The 18,081-nt window shown below is 38.6% G+C and overlaps 1 protein-coding gene and 2 long non-coding RNA genes across 7 annotated transcripts in view; 2 read left to right on the top strand and 1 right to left on the bottom strand.

The window, feature by feature from the left end:
- Positions 1-10,895, bottom strand: part of LOC148938200 (uncharacterized) — a 90,924-nt gene extending 80,029 nt beyond the window's left edge. The window contains exon 1 of one of the 2 annotated variants that reach the window (XR_016140102.1): positions 10,751-10,894. This is a non-coding gene — a long non-coding RNA (uncharacterized LOC148938200). Of the gene's footprint in view, positions 1-10,750 lie in introns of both variants that reach the window. The other variant, XR_016140103.1, reaches the window with a different exon arrangement.
- vn (membrane-bound neuregulin protein vein) overlaps positions 1-18,081 on the top strand; it is a 323,286-nt gene that overhangs the window by 105,658 nt on the left and 199,547 nt on the right. The window lies entirely within an intron of this gene.
- LOC148938201 (uncharacterized) overlaps positions 10,914-18,081 on the top strand; it is a 51,187-nt gene continuing 44,019 nt past the window's right edge. Inside the window, exon 1 of the long non-coding RNA XR_016140104.1 lies at positions 10,914-11,126. This is a non-coding gene — a long non-coding RNA (uncharacterized LOC148938201). The remainder of the gene's footprint in view (positions 11,127-18,081) is intronic.

Below are 18,081 nucleotides of genomic sequence, written 5' to 3' on the forward strand. Positions count from 1 at the left end.
AATTGCCTTACATAAATAATATAAAATTTAGAAAGGTTTTTTTTTTTTTTTTTTTTTAAGCAAATATTAATTTGTCTTTACATTTTTTAAAATTTGAGTATTTCCGTTTTCCAATAATAATATACACAATTCTTCTATTCGTTGGTATAGCACAGATAATTGTGTCAAGGAAAAGAATTGCGATCTTCGCGACATGTGCGTGACAGTTACACATACGTATAAAATTGTCCCCAAAGAGAGGTTGTCCGGCGATAGAATCGGCGCAGGAAAAATATAGCCGGGAATGAAATTCTCTTCAAGTAGCGCGCGCGGGGGGTACACACGTATATATGGGATAATCCGACGGTAAATTTTCGCCCGGAGTTCCCTTTTAGATAGGAAAGGACGCGCGATTTTATGACAAACAAGCGCGCTTCGCGTCCTTCGGATATTTCATGAATGTGCAAGTACAAATATTTGCAGCTGCCGAGTCATTCTCGCGTGTAGAATTTGAATGTCAATAGGGCTTCCTCGTAACATGTTACACGCGTTACATGGCATCCCTCGACACAAAATGGCGGTACTTTTCTACCCGTCCCTCCATTCTCCGTGTTCTCCTTTAAATCGTTGTCTTTCCCGTCCTCGACACGCGGAAGCATTAACCAGAATATTCGATGTGTGCATCTGCATCTTCCGGAGGTCATACGAGACTGCCCGTGGGGAACGAGAGAAGCTCCTCCGGGGTGGCAAGAATTTTCGCAGTTTTATTCCGCGGCGTAAGACGACGGTGTAAGACGACGTCGTGCTGAGTACGTAACATGGAAGTCATTGTTATGCGATCGTTCCGAATGGATTCTACCGGCAGGATATCGAAAGTCGTTGAACGACTTTTGGTGACTGCCCGCGATTTTATTCAAATGTTTAAATGCTCGTGTGCGACATGACGCAAAAATTAAATGCCGCGATTAGGATTAATAGTAGCGTAAAAATGTCATAAATATATAAGACATACTACGTGTATTAAGAAAGCGACATATATTATCGTATTAATAAATTTGTAATTTCTGTATCATTTGCGAGGTAAATCCCATCGGAATAAAAAATTTCACAAATACTAAGAATAATAGAAGCTTCCACGTTATATATTAATTGCCGGAATGGAAAGCGGAATCAAGCTTGAACAGATATGAAAAAAATGAAAGAAAGCTATTAATATAATACACGCATTTTTCAGCTTAACAAATCGACAATTTGCTTCTAGATTTCGCAAATCCTGTAAGTTCTATTGTAGGATATCTCATATACGTAGAATGAAGTAGAATGAAGTAGAGTTGCTCGCAATCAAATACTCATCCGATACCATCCACGCCGTCGCGATGCTCGCGTATTCATATCTCGGCTGGATCGATGCCAAATCGAGAGCTCTCAAAACGCTCGTCGTAAACAACTGCCTAAGATTGATAACACTTTCATATGCCACCCTTGACTGGCAATCTAGTTTTTGTCCCTTTTTTACGGACTCGCTGCCTTTTCCACTCTGCCTGTTCGGCATGACGTAAAGCGCGATTGAAAGCGCGCACGATAAAACGCGATGTTATCCCGTTGTGATATAGACGCAAATAAACACAGATGTCTAGCTCCGTGAATTCTGAAAATGAATGTTTAATTGCGAGATACGCTGAAGAAAGTCACGACTGTATATTTATAGATAATGGAGGATTTACGTGCTTCTCAAAAATGTATCCATCCAAATATTTAATTCAAGCTAATTTCTAAATTTTAACTCTTTCTCTGAATTTCTCTTTATTCTAATATTAGGAAGCATTTACTCAACTGTTGAAGCTTTCTTCTTAAATTTCAAGGATTATATATTTTTGCGAAAATTAATAACAATTTAATAGATGTGTTCGAATTTTTAGTCGCACAAAATGCTCTCGAATTTTTATTTTTTTCTTTATGCCGTAAAGGATTATCGTGTAAAACTCATACAGTATTAACAGCGGTGAATGAAATGTTCCCTGAAGAAATATCAGAGATACTAGCAAATGATATTTCACACGAGAATTGTAATGACCATTGAATTAAACGCTTCATAAAGCGACTGAACTCGATCGTTGTCACTTTATCGTTCGTAATAAACGCCCATTCTCTTCCTGTTCTTTCCAAGATTTTCCAATCATTGCTCTTTTAATCATCAATATTTTTTATAATAACATCGGTAAATATACAAATATTTATAACAGTTTCTTTGACCAAAAGTTTTTTCGATGTAAAAAATTCTCAACTTTATATCGACCATTCTAAACCATAATAATAATAATAATTGGCAAATGTATTAATAAGTTAGAAATAAATTGCGACGGTGATAAAATAAGATTTACGTTGTTATAAGCAGTTCGGTAAATAATGCGCTTCTACTCTTTTAGCTGTGAATCCTGCGTCGATGTGGCATATGAATAAATGTGGCATATGTCACCGTTTTTCCCCTGACCCTGCGGATAACAATCGCACGGCTTTTGCGGAATTGCAACCACCCCCCCCCCCATATGAATCCGGCCCCCGACATCTTATTTCCGCGCCGACTGAAAAATGACCGGTGGCTTCCGCGCGCCCTTTCCCGGGATACGCCGTCGTTTTTAAAGGGCGAGGATAGAAAAAAAAAGCCCGGTCGACGTGACGCAGTCCGTGACACTGCATCACCACGACGACGAGCGCTCATGGAAATGTCGGCGGGACCTATTCCCGCGGATATCCTTTTTGCGGGATAAACGGAGTTTCTTCGGGGAACAAACGAATACCGGGATTACCGCTCTAGACGTCGTTCCATCCTCTCGTCAGTCGAGTGGATCCGTTTCCGCTCCTCACGTTTGCGTTGATCTGACAAAATGCCGTGCATCCGCAATCCCGAAATCACAATTTTCAGATTGATATTTTGAGTTATGAAGACATTTGCGAAATACAGAACTTAAATCTTATCCCTCCTTTTTTAACGTAATTTCTTGGTAGCAACACATATCTCTTCGAATTTTTCGTGAAAACATTAAACATTATATTAATTGCAATTATATACAGCAATAAATTCTTATGGCTTATAATTTAGTGATGTATCAATCTAGGACTAGGCATAATTTTATTAAATCTTCTCGACATCGTCTTCAATTGTACGTTCAATTTTTTTATTATATAATATATGCGTGCGTTTTTGACTTGTTTATTTTTATATTTTATAATTTTGATAGATCTTTTCCAAGAAAATACTAAAATCAGAAAACTGCAAATAAAAAAAAATGATAAATATTTTATAAGATTTAACTTATTTTATAAGATTTTTAAATCCGACAAGGAGGATTTGAATGTAGTTAAAAAAATAAATTAAAAAAATAAGACTATTTAAATTTTTAAATCTCATTTTCCCATTTCTAGACATTTAATATTATTATAAATTTAGCTAAATGCAATTATAATTATAATATATATCTACATGGCATTTCTCTACATATAATATTTTGATAAAGAATTCTTGAAGATATATGAGAGATTAGATAGATCTTTCATGGAATGAAAGAATGTGTATGTGTATATATAAGAATCAAAAAGAATAAATAAAAAAGATAACAATACCAAATAAAACAATTTGATTTAAATAAAAAGAATAATGTAAAAAATTTCAGCGCTATTAGACTTAAGCTCGCGCATAAACTTGGCGGCCATTTATTTTTAACATTTATATCGGAGCTGTAAAAAGTCAGATCTTTCATATGCATGTCTTCTAAATTTTATTATTTAAATACGTCAAAAATAACGAAATGCGTTAGCTAATTAATTATGAATTTAATTTTTTACCGATTTCTCTTAATGTATTTATTGTTTAATAATATAATTGCGATTTAATTGAGGTATTATTGGTCCATCGCTGGTCGCAATTAATCTCTTTTTATCAACTTTTTCTTTCATGCCGCGAGCCATGAAAGAAAATCCATCGCGCATTTTCCGCAATCGATCACACGCAATGAGAGACAACTCCGCGCGCCACAGCCAATTTCATTAACGTTTATGCCTCATAAGCTCCTATAATTATCCGTTCCGCGTGGATATCACGAAGATTAAAAACGCAATCACGCTGTTATCTCTTATCTCGAGTAAAAAGTAGTTTCTCAGACGCAGAGTCTAAGTGACTTTTTCCTCTGTCGTTTCTCCGAATAGCTCTTGATATCTTTATCAATGTCCGCCGCTCGATGAAACTCGTCTAATTCAGTGTTAGACGAACTCATCCGCAATGCGAGTACCCTATGCATGTTCGGCTCGCTAAACTTTAATGCCTCGCCTCGATAACCGGCAGGTACTCGCGCTTTGAGGGCTTCCGACTTAAGTACCACTAAATCGATTACCGGCTTATAGTTGTAACGTTCCACTTCTCTATGTGAGACGTCTTCGATATCCGGTATTGCCGACGCCATCCTAGTCGTCGTCGTCGTCATCGTCGTCGTCGTCGTCGTCGTCGTCGTCGTCGTCGTCGTCGTCGTCGTCGTCGTCTCCTCGTTTCAATTCGCATTTCATTACGCGGCCGGAATAATAGGCCCCGTGTTCTAACCGGATTAAAACTTGAGATTGCTCAATTGAATATCGAAACTTTCGGATTCGATACGTACGTCGCGCGATTGAAATTTGAAGGGAATTTTAATTGATCTGCTACTGATTTATTTGCCAAGTAGACGCGAGTAGAGCTTTCATCACTCATAAAATGATTCATACGTATTTGATAACGTTTCAAATATTTTTCTTGGTGAATCAAATAAATGATATTGTTCTAATTATTTTTTGTATAAAAAATATAATTTGAAAACTTTACTTTACATATTTAGTTATTCAGCTTTCTCGTTATGTATATACAACTTTGATATAAATCATATTTTTGATGTGTCATTATAAAATAAACGCACGAAATCAATCAGTTTTAATTTATTCGCAAGTTTTATGCATACTCACTGTAATTTCCGATGCCAGGAAGCAGCAGTATGTTTAAGAAATTGCTAGCAAATTTGTTTCTCTTTTTTTTTTTCAAGTCGATACATGTCGATACAATAAAATATACGCGAAGCTACTTCAGGAAAATCAGCAATAAAGCTTTTCCGCGGCGACATAAAAACATCCAAACAATCACTGATTACTGGTAGCTTTATTAACCATTATCTCACCTATATAACCGGCGCCTATATGACCGTAAAGACAGCTATTCGCCGCAGGCGAAGGCTAGCGTTCGCTGTTTAAACTAAAGCCGCCGGGTATCATTTAATGGTTTTATCTATAATCTTAATTGCTCTATCAAAGATAATTTCGGAAATTAATATCTCCGACGAGCAACAAAATTATCATACGCCTTTAAATCAGTAACGTCACCGCGACGTGATTGTTCCACGTTCTCCAGCTATCTGTGACGTTAAAAAAAACACGAGCGACGATGAAAAACGCTGGCAAACGTATGCAAATGAGATCGAGTATCATCTTCAGACCGGCCCACTCCGAGCGGACGTTCCTTTCGGAACATGACAAACAATGCTGCCGATGCGAGCTGAACCTTTCTCACCTCAGAAAAAAATTGATAAATCTAAAGTAGCGATTGCAATTCTTATCAGGAAATCGTTGAAACGAGGATTAAATTTCTTTTGGGATGAGGTTCGACTTATTGAAAATTAAGCAACTTAATCAAATTTGCGTTTCATAATAAATTATATTTTTTTGCCGCGCGAGCGATGACAATAACGACGATCGCACGAATCAATAACCGTCGCATTTCCGCAATGCTTCAGTACGCGCCGCTTCAATTTATCTCTGTTTAAAATTACTGCGGTATGTCGAGATATTTCGAAAAACATGGAATTTGTATTTTTACGCTGTTATCTATTATCTCTGCACGATTCTAATAGTATTTCTTCTAAATACGCCGCGAAAAAGGATTTATCACGACGACAATCGGTGGATCCTTTCGCGTGTGCAGGATCTCGCCCGATGCGACCCGCTACCGTGTGTGTGTGTGTGTGTGTGTGTGTGTGTGTGTGTGTGTGTGTGTGTGTGTGCGCGCGCGCGCGCGCGTGTGCGTGTGCGTGTGCGTGTGCGTGTGCGTGTGCGTGTGCGTGTGCGTGTGCGTGTGTGCGCAGGCAATCACCTTAATGATAATTTACGATCGGGGGCATAAACGTGTCCCGGACCGGAATTGATTTGTTTACTCTCGAAGGAGATCCTCACGCGATTCCATCGGCGCCGCGTCGCGCCGCGCCACACACACGGGTGGCCGCAACCGCGCGGTTTCCCCTCCTTCCCTTCTCTTCTTTTTGCCCCTATCTGCTTTTTTGTGATTGCGATTTTTAACGTCTTCGTTTGCGGGCGCGTCACGGACTACGGCGTTTACGGGCGCTTCTCGCTTAAATTCGGGAATTTATGAACTACATCGCCGCCGCGGAACGCGAACGCGCCCGGCTCGGAATCACTTCCGACGACGGACTATACGCACCCAAGTATGCACACGTGCGTACACGCGTGTATGTATGTTTGTTCGGATTCTAGATAGATGGATGGGTTGATCGGCTGGTTCATCGATTGACCGATTGACTGATGGACAAGATTTATTGTGCTTGCAATCGTGGTGGCCTGGTGACCGAATCATTTCACGGTTATGCATTCCAAGAGGGCCAGAAGAGGGTTTTATTCTCTAACCGGAATTAATATATATTCCGCCATGTGACGGACGAGAAAAAGGGTCAACAGCGGTTATTTACAACATTTTAGTCGAAGATAAAAAATTTAAAAGCGACTATAATGAAATCCGACATTTCAGTTAAACAGCTTTCAAAAAAGCATAGCAAAAAAATGTGAATAATTATTAAAAAAATGTTAGTATTGAAAAGATTTAATGAAAATTATAATTAAATAAATAAAATTGGAAAAAACTAAACGTTTAATCTTGCGTCCCTTTGTTTTCTTGAAGTTAAGGTGTATTGATAGTTTCTAAATTCGGAAACGTCACGGTTATTGATTCGTGCGATCGCCATTATTGTCATTGGTTTATATAGGATAAGATTTATCAAGCTGATGAAAATAAAGATTCTTCGTTTATTTCCGTGTATTTTAAAGCTTAATTACGAAAATTCTTAAATATTATTCATTATAAACGAGGAACTGTTGATATCCTATTATATTGAACCATTTATTTTCGATTAATTAACCTTTAGAATTTATAATAAGAATTAATGTACGAACTAATAGATAAGCAAATATCAAGATACGGAAATAAAAGTTGAACATATGGAAATTGCGACTGAGCAAGATATTTGCGGATGAACTCGTTTCATTCAAAATCACTCCTGATTTGCTCGTGCACTGTTCCTCAAATATGCGCATTTGATGCAAAATGTCGATAGAGGGAGAGTTAATGAAACGCCGGCATAAAAAAGCGTCCGTATCCGGCTTCAATCGAATGCTAAAATCATCGTGCGCCGTGACGCTCATCCGCGCAATTTCCCGCCGATAAGTACACACAATATGCTTCGCGCGAAATAAAGGCCGTACGTACCTTCGCTAAAACCGTTTCGAGCGAACTTCCGGTAGCGCGATGATTTTCCGTCGAGCACGAGCGCAAGCTGTTAATGGACCATGCTTAATTCGGAGAATAAAATAACGTGACGCCACCGGGCATTCATATTACTTCTGTATTTGTCGTTCGAATGACGCTTATCTGTTAAGCGTGTGCAAGCGCATATATTCCAGCCCGCGAATCAACCTGTTACGCTGGATACGATCGAGATGCCGCAAAAAGTTTAATTTAATTTAATTTTCGTGCAAAGCGCGGCTCTGCAATTTTTGCAATTTTACGCTACAACTTTCCACATTTCATCTGTCGTAATTAGATCGTTTGCAGCTATTCCGTTTCACGCTGATTGTTCTGCGCTTATCGATTACGTTATTTAATGTACTTTCACATCAATTGTACTTGCACATCTATTTTTGATTTAATTAAATGACCGGATGAAACAATCCTTGAAGTTTTAACATGCCAAATGTTCGAAGATAATATCGCTAATTCAAAAACACATAAATGTATGTCTTTCATTTTTTTTGAGAGCGATGATGACGATAAAACAAAAAATTCAAGGTTGGCTAACTCGCCGATCGACATCGGAACAATAATGAGAAATTCACGCCTTGATCGTTGAATGTGTAAAGTAATTATTCGGTGCTTGGACGGATTGATCGGTAGAGAATCTTCCGACAATTGCGAACGACAGATCGTAGGCCTATTCCCGCGATCAAAAGGTCGTCCCTCCTGAATCATCGGGTTCGATTTAATTAATGATGACGCGGGGAGGAGACGTCATCGGCCCAATTGCTATACTTAGAGATCGAGGTTCCTCTATTCGCGGTGCACTATTAAAAGGTGCTTTTCGCAATGGGAAAAACGTCACGGTGGGAATATACGTAGAAAATTTAACAAGAATATGATACCTGCAATTTTCGAGGAAAAAGAGGAAAAAGAAATTAAATTCGAGAGCTTCAAAATTTTCCGAGGACGAATGGAGAAAAATACCGGAGCAAAATTTTTTAAAAGTTTCACTTTGTACAGTCTTCAATTCAATTTTGATGGGCGATATGGAACAGCTCCGAGGCTATTAACAATCTTAAGTCTTCGCAATAATATATTATCGTGCATACTTCAGCAGAAGATCTCAGTCGTGGATTAATCGAGAACGAGACAACTCATTCGAATGAGAATCGCGATTATTGAACGCGAGAGATATTTCATCGTCGGGAGTCGTGAATTCTCGAATATTACGCATACCGCCGGCAAAGAAAAGGGAATTCTACGAAGAATTAATTAAAGAGCGGAGCAGCCCTGCTAAGCCGCGGTTTGGCCGCGTTTCAGTTAATCGCGCGTCCACGTTTGACATCCTGTAATTAAAGTCCCTTGATGGTTGAATCCGACGTCATTCGCAGTCCACAGGGCGGGGAACGCGATCGATAAACTCAACGACAACGACGGCAACGAAGATGACGAACTCGCTTCTTCCCTCTTTCTCTCGCGTTAAGCGGGATACGCCGAAATGCAAGGACTGCACGTCCATAGATTTTTTTTTTCTAAACTGTCGCATTTTCCAGAATCAAACGACCGTCCGCTAAGAGGCACTTCCTCTTTCGACTTATTTGTACACGACTTATTGTACGCCTCGCGAAACAATCGGATATTGGCAGGATCCCATTGAGGAGGAAGTGCGTCTCGAACGCAGAATCGAACGCAGAATCGAACATGGCCAACGTCGTGTGCAACCGTCGCGTCGCCTCCAGATAATCCCAGAAGTGTCTCAGCGAGTTGCAGGCAGGTTGAAATAGTGCGCGATTGAGCGCGAGAAAGAGAGAAAGAAAGAAAGAAGCAAGGGTGAGAGAGGGCTCGGTGGACAGAGTTCTCCAACTCGTAATTAGTTTAAGGGATAGACCGAACGAATTGGTCGATTCGAAGGCGATATCCCATGAGTAGAAACGAACGAAACGAACACGAATGAACGAACCACCATGCCGAGATAAATCTTAATCAAATTAGAATAATTAACCGAGGAGGTCGAGGTAGCCGAGGCAACTATTCTCTCTCGCGCGCTTGATTGCAATCACTCTATGTTTGTATGGGTGAGATGATTTTCTGTTCCGGAAATAATGCATCTCGGCTCATAAATGGCGATCATTTAACGCAATGATATATAGAATTATTACCTTTTTCTGTTGTTTTTCATGTTTTCATTTAGAATCAAATTTTTTTTAATGTAAATTTGATTACTCATTATAATTTTTACAGCATTTATGGATAAATGAATATGGCCAATTTTTTGATCGAAATAAAGTTAAAAATTTTTAATCATTCAAGTTATAACAAGTTATCGCTAAGAGAAAAATAAATCATTGTTAAAAACATATTATATTTTTAAATGTTACAAGAAAATAATCAAGTTTTACTATTGTTAATTTTGTAAAATGAACAGGATATATCTCTGTAGCAGATATTTTTTCCAAAAGCATATAATATGAGTCTTTGATAATTCGATTACCTTAATTTGAATAAGTTAGACTCCTCACTTATAACTTTTGACTTTTTGATAACTATGATATGTATCGATGGATGCATGTAATGGAATTCGATTTTCTTCACGCTCCAGAAGGCGCAGATAATAATAGATGGTGTATAATCTAGTGCTAATAACTTGACCTTTTGTCGTCGCGGTTCACGGTCTCGATTTATTGCGTCGCGGTATGAAGCGCAGCGTAGGCGAACTTCGCGGTGTCTACTGAAGTTCAACTCGCCATATTCAAATTCCAAGGCTGAATTATAACAGGGAACGGACATTAAATGGAAGTATGGTAGTACGTTTTAAATTATACGTCGCGTGAATTTCGCCATGAAACATCTATGTTAAGTTCTGCCGACTTTAATTAAATTTTATTTTATTAGCGGTCAATCTCTCTCTCTCCCTCCCTCCCTCTCTCTCTCTCTCTCTCTCTCTCTCTTCCATTCTTCCTCTTTCTTTTTCTATATAAATTAAATTGAACTTTTATATTTTATTAATTAAATAATTATTGAATAGAATAAAGCAACCTTTAAATATACATTAATTGTTAACTTTATGACATAAATATAAATACTTATGGAATAAATCTTACGGAAGTAAAGTAACGTATTTTTCATGATCGCTTATACAGGATATTAATAGCCGAATAAATGCGAAAATAGACTCACCTGGTCTTGCGATAGCAAATCAATGTCAGCCATCAACGTCTTAACCGCAAGATAAATTTGGACCCCCAATCACGGGATTAATTTTCACTCATCGCACACGAAAGATGTCCGTAGCTATTGGCGTACCAAAAAGTTTGACGTTCATACATTAGGTTCAACGAAAAGTTACTAGCCTTCCGTTAGGGACGTAGACAGGAAAATAATTTCGCCACGCGATAATGACGTGAACGACGTGATGAAGGCATCGTGATCTTTGCGTGCAAATAGTTCGAGCATGAAAGCAATTGGAAGTAATAACAAGAACGACTGAAGATACTTCAATAATTCTCAAATATACTTTAAGAGTAAAATTAAATCTGGAGCGTAAAATATCATTGTAAGTAAACGAAATTCAATATAATTAATATTTTCCGGAACGTCTGTTAATATATTTTACCTGGTGCAAGATGAAACGAAAGAAATTCTACAATATTTGTGATGGAAGTGAACTTGAAAATGTCATTTGTGTGTGGAGGGGGGAGGGAGAGGGAGGGAGGGAGCGAGAGAGAGGGGAGGAAGAGAGAGAGAGAGAGAGAGAGAGAGAGAGAGAGAGAGAGAGAGAGAGAAGTAAAAAGAAGCAAACTGTAGAATATTCTCCTTTACGGTGGGCTCGTCGTCGCTTAATTAGTACCGGCGTACAATTAAGCGGACGCAGGAGCAGCAGCACGCTTAAGTTTCAGCCACGCCCCGCGTCTGCGAAGATAAATGCCAATGAATGCCAATGAATGCCAATTGGTGTCTCCGCCGCAGACTGCATCGTAGTCAAGCTCGGTGGTTCGCGAAACAAGCGAGCGAGCGAGCTTGCAAGCTTCCACTAAGCGTCTTTTATATACACGCTGCCTTCAGCGACGTTCATGTGTATCGCGAGTTCTGATCGGCCGTGAGATTTATTCACGATAGATAAACACAAGATACGTACCGAGAGATAGAGGCGAACAGATACGATTCTACAAATGTCTTACTTCCGCTCGATGAGTAAAAATGAAGCACTGACATCACGAGCAAATATATAAGTAAATAGTAGGGAAAAAAAAAAAATATATATATATATATATATATATATATATATAAAGTGATTTAATTACTTTGTTGAAAATACTACTTTTTATATACCTATGATTATACAACATGTATATAACCCTAAGAATAAACATATATCTAGATTTAATAATCGACGATTAACAATTTACATCATTTTAATTTTGCCATTTTATTTTCGAGAAATCAAGTTACATATAATCGTGGTATATTCCGTATTGACAGAACGATATAATCATAATTGAATCGTTATAATCCATGTAAAGTTCCACACGGTTTTGCATAATCGAAATGGATTAAGGCTCGCCGGAAGAACAACGTGTTTTCACGGGCGTTACTGATAAACCCGATAAAGTGCTTTATCCGCGAACAATGCTGTATACGCGTATAAGCGCGTGTACAAACGAACGAGCGTTCTTCCAATTCTTCTCAATTTTTTTCCCTCGTGTTTCTCGACAAGAGTGACTCGTCACGCGAGGCACTTGACATTACGCGAGCCGCTACATCGATCCGTTGCCCTTTCAATTGATTGGCGGTTTTCCTCGGGGCGTTTTTGACGATCAACCTTCTGCTGCCACAGCCACCGTCATCCCCTGCCATCTCTGCATCCTCCCACAGCTCGGAGGCTGAAAGTCCATGTACAGATGTAACTGACAGTACTTCAGTCAAAAAGGCAAACACTAAACCAATTTCTACCCCGATCACTACCCAACTCCATGTATGTACGATCATTGTCTGTTTCCCACTCTCATACGCGCTGTTGACAGCGACAATAAGAGACTTCCGTTTCCGTGTATTACCTTGCTCCCTTGGTCCCTGCCATTTTGTTACTCCGTTTACCGTACAACTTCGTACCGTACATCAATCAAGCTTTCCAATTTGTAAAGCTTTCCATGTAAAGATCGATTCGTCAAGCTCGAACGTAAAACCGCATGATACCTACAGACGAATGAGAGGAGGAGAAACGATTGGATAACTTTCTCTTCTTTTTTCAAAAATAAAATAGCAAAATAGAAAAAGAAAAACGTGGTGTAAGAAAAAACTTGATTACTTCGGTATTGAAGACTTTAATTTTATGATCTTATTTTATAGGGATTTAAGCTCTATATTTTTGTTAAAGTGGAGAAATTTCGATTACTAAGAAGATCTATTTTGTAAATGCGATACTTTGATTTTTGTTGTCTATTCAATTAATTAGTAATTTATCATATAATTAACCAGTCGCCAGATTAAAGTATGTTTACACAAAATGTATATTGTAATATCTAATAATTAACTACACGGTTTGATGTAACAGTAAAATATGACAGACGTATCATGCAATTATATTCAAATGGATTATCAAAGAGAGCTTAAATGCGTCACTCAATTTGCAGTGTACAGTGTATAAATTTAAGCTATAATATTTGCAACAATGACGCTGATCCAGATGCATTATTCACGAAGTATTATAATTTAAGTAATAATTTAATCGTTTTTCTACGTCACATCTCATTGAATTTACGATCTCCCTCTATGTCACACCATGTCAGCGCATGCATCCCGTATTCTTCAATCAAATGAGCGAGGTCATCATTTGTCCTACCATTCTTGTCACAAAAGCTTATTGTTGTAATTGTACAAACGTTATATTGTTACAATTGAATAGACTATTCTGCATCGTTGTAACGAAAGTATATTATTGTTGTGACGAACGAATTGATTCGGGCTCAGGACTATACTGCTCACATCCTGGCGAACGCATTGAAGTTTAGTAAAATCGTTACCGTAAATGATGCGGTAGCGATAAAACAAACGTGTCTTCGTCGTAATTTAAACAAAATCGATTCACCGACGCGAATATTTTTTCACACTTTTACTGCATAAAAATCTGGGACTCTTTTTTTTTTTGATCTCGCGTGTCGCGCGAATCCACGGTTGGACGAAGAAAAACAACGGCGTGAAATTACAACATTTTTCGCAGCTTGCTGAATTTAATTTCGTACGTTCCTCCATCCATCGGTATACTGCCATCCGCGTGCATTCCCATAAACACATGCAAATTATACGAAGAGGAAGGAAGAAGAGAAAGAAGGAAAGAGTGAGAGAGAGAGAGAGAGAGAGAGAGAGAGAAAATACCAGAAACTAGGCGAATTTATTGCGAACTCGCAAAGGCTTTGCTCATTATTAAAGCACGTTACCGCACCTCGACGGACACTTATGTCCGAATTTCCAAGGATGTCGATCGTCGGGACGTTAACCCTTTCGTCATTGAAGCCAACTACAATCACGCGACATATTACTGGGCATCAGCCCAAATGCGACTACAGAGTGCCTCAAAACTGGCAAAGAGCGGGCACATATTTGAGAACAGATATAAATATATTTCTTGTTATGTGTAAATTTAGAAGTGACTATTTTTAGCAACATTTTTCAAGTGTCAAGAATGATTATCGATCTGTTGAAACTGTTTTAAAAATTGAAATTTCATCAAAAGATTATTTTTAATAACACTCAATAGGATTTAAATTGATAAAAATAAAATTGACATACAATTCTATTTAAATTTACTTCACAAAGGTATATATGCATTATTTATTTAATTATATCTAAAGCTCCGTAATTTTTCGGTTTACAGCATAAAAATTATAGATACGTTGACGAACATATATCCATTTTTCATCAATTGTGAAACACTCTATATTTGCCCGAACCACGTTGTTAACGTGACTAGTATATTAATTGGACGCGCGAACGACGAAGATTTTATCTGTTGTTTATTTTAGGCATACGAATATATAGAGTGTTCTGAAAAACGATTGTCATTCAACTTATGTTCTGATCAAAATAAAATCAAATTTTTATTACCGAAAATGTCATTAACTATTATCTCCCTCATGACTTTTTCTAATTTGCGTTGAATATTACTACTTTCAACTTTTAAATTACATATTAAATATCTTTCTGATGATAAAGGTTAACATACGACTTAATTAAAGTAAAATTAATTTGAAATTAATAAGCATTGCGTTACTCCCATATACGTTTCATCTGCTTTAGCGACATTTAATTAAAGTTTATATTAAATATTAAATGGAATTTGGCAGATAATATAATTTGGTATTTCGTTTTGATTTTTCCATTCGCAATTGAATTATAAATTAATTTAATCGCCCCCTATATCATCCTTTCTTTTCATAACAAAAAATTTTTTCATAACAAGAAGAGATTTATGAGATATATATATATCTCATAAATCTCTCTATATATATATATATATATATATATATTTATATATACTTCATATACATATATAATTATTTTTTTCCTAAATTTCTGGAACTACACTCTCGGTAGACGTTCGCCCCTTCCCCCCTCCCTACGGTCCGCCTTTTCGGTGTCAGAAAAAAAGCAGACTTTACCCCTAGCGATTTTTACACGCGTATACAACGCCTCGAGCAAATGCATGCAAATTACAAACTTTAAGGCCGGGAAAGCCACCGCGCACTTGCCATTAAATCTCACCGCGGTGCGGCATACGATCGCGACGAAACTGAACTCCGCGAGAAAACTGAAAACTCCCCGAAGGAGGAAATTGTGTTAGCCGCAAAAGCGCATACTTCCTGATACGATCATTAAATACGATGTTGTAGTCCAGCAAATTTTACGAAGTTTGCCCACTCCCAGCTTCTTTCTTTATCATTCTTTTTCTTTTTCAAGTATTTACAAGCTTGCGAAACGGCCTCTGAAGGCTCTAAATAGATTCTTCTCCGAATAAATGAAGATGTAACGGGAAAAAAAATAGCTCGGACCGAAAATCGAGCTTCGACATTCGTGAGTTCAACGTGAGGCTTTTGACGCTTATCCCGTGCCAAGTGCTGATTGTAGGATCAATGGATCGAGATTCTCTCGCACGAGGAGGATGCTGAACGACGGATAAAAACGCGAATGGCGTTCCGTTTTTAGACGAGAAGCCGCCGTCGTGGTGGCGCTCGAGGGAGAGGCTACAGGGAAAGGGCGGTCTGAGACCCATCAAAGCCACGAAAAGCTCGGAATGTGCGCGCGTCGGCACGAGAGCGGTGTCTGTTGCGTTTTCAGACGCCGCTTTTATGGATGGAATCTTCCAAGTAAAATCTGATTTGGATCGCGAGGCGGAAAAAGTTACGCGCGCGTTCAACATTCGCACGATTGCTATTTGCGGCAGCTTATAAAGCTCTCGATATCGAAAAAAACGCACGTGAAAAAACTGTGATCGTCAAAATCTACAAAAAAAAAAAAAAAAAAAAGAAAAAAGGGGGAACACGGTCCCAGACATTCAGCTATCTCTTGATGACAGATTAATCGATAAATTTATAGTTGAATACTTTTGTGTCTAAAAAACGATGTCGATGAAAAACGCCATGCAATAAGAATGACAATAGCTCTATTCTTTTTTTTTTTTTTTTTTTTTTAGATAAAATATATAATCTTATTATATGTATTGTAATTTATATATCGGATTGCAGTTTACCAAAGATTGATTGTCGCTACGAACATCTCTTTCAGTTGGTAATGCGACACTTTCTAACCGTTAGATCAGGATTTAGCATCATCCGGTTAGGATTCAGCCGGATTTAGTCTGTACATTTAGAGTTCACGCACGGACAAATATAGGACGTATCCGCAAGCGGTCGCAAAACATATTTAATCGCGCTGGACACATATAAATCGGCGGCCCAACGTTCGAGGCTACTGGTCCCGGAAGAGAGTCGTCGGCCCTCTATTCTTAGCAGCAATCCTCGCAATTTTGTCCCGCCTCGCGTCATCGTCGTCAGCCGTTCCAACGATATCGGTAATTGCGAAACTTGAAGCAAATAATTAAACGCGCTTGTAATGAAAGCCTAATTGCTGGAATCGCGTGCGCCAAGTGTCGCGTCACGCGTTAAACGCGCCACGATGTCCGACGCGACGGGAAGATCGGGTCGCGTGTTCTTGTGAAATTAAACATCGGCTCGGCTAATAACTTCGTATATCTCAGTCATCGGTGGATCGTCACACAATTGTACGTGGCGGAAGAAATTCTCCTGGTGGAAGTAACAGGTTAACGATACCCCCGAGTAAATTAAACTTTTATTTAGAATGAACTTTCCGGCCTCCTCACGCGCCGCCGATTATCGCGATGTAACAAAAGGAGAATAAGCGGGTCACGTGGCTTTTACATAAATTTTATCATTGTTTATCGTAGAGATATTTTAACGTATTTTTCTTGTTCCTCCTATTTCCTTACCATTAACAATGAGGATTAATGTAGCGCACGTAAAGTCTTTAATTTTATTGTCTGTATATAATCGTCAGGGGAGAAAAAAACGGATATAGAATGAAAGATTTAACTTTGCGGATGCTTTGCCGAGTTTCCCGGAGAAGCGGAAGAAGCGGAAGACGCGACGACACGGGTTCAGTTCATTTCGTCGGTCGATAATGTGGCGCCGGATGTGAATGTCCGAGGGAACATGGCGCGCGTGTTCGGAGACAAACGGCGGGCCCCTTCCTTCGGGGACCCACAGCCCTTTGGCCGTGCGTCTATTCCTGGTATAGCTCCCGGACGTCGACACGTTCGCCGTTTGGACGTCCGCCTCGCGTGGCGAGACGTCTCCGCCGTATTTTCCGCCAATTAGACGCGTCGCGGTGTCCGACAGGTATATCCCGGTAGCTCGGTCGTTAGTAACGAGGCACGTCGACAACGTCGTCGTCGTCGTCGTCGTCGTCGTCGTCGTCGTCAGGGAGTGCATTGGTTTCGTCGTCATTGCCATCGCATTAAAGCGGCTCGCATGCGATGCGCGTCAATTTTAGGGATATATCTCGGGAACTTGCGCTTCATTATCTATCTAATTAGGTACTTGACGGATTTCTAAAGTTACTCCGGGATATTTTGAAAACACTCGATACTAGAAGTTAAAATAGAAGTTACATCTGTTCATCAGAATATTTGTTTGCCGAATACGATAATTTATATATTATCGTTGACATGATATTAACTCGGTCCAGAAACGAGAATACTTATATTTACGGCAATGTAAATATATTTATCTTTGACATTAAAAAATAGATACATTCGTCGTACCTTCTAATAAAACTCCTAAAATATTCTTTGCAAATAATGTAATTAAAAACAAGAAAGACAAAAAAAAGAAAAGAAAATGCATAAATTTGAAAGAGTCGCTATTAGCGACTCTCTGCTCTTCTCGAGAATTTAAGATCCATCTTGCAATTTTCTAAAGATATTTTAAGCTTTTTAA

This window comes from Pogonomyrmex barbatus, unplaced genomic scaffold (assembly GCF_055798465.1).
Source record: "Pogonomyrmex barbatus isolate J1 unplaced genomic scaffold, ASM5579846v1 scaffold1, whole genome shotgun sequence".
Classification (NCBI taxonomy): Eukaryota; Metazoa; Arthropoda; class Insecta; order Hymenoptera; family Formicidae; genus Pogonomyrmex; species Pogonomyrmex barbatus.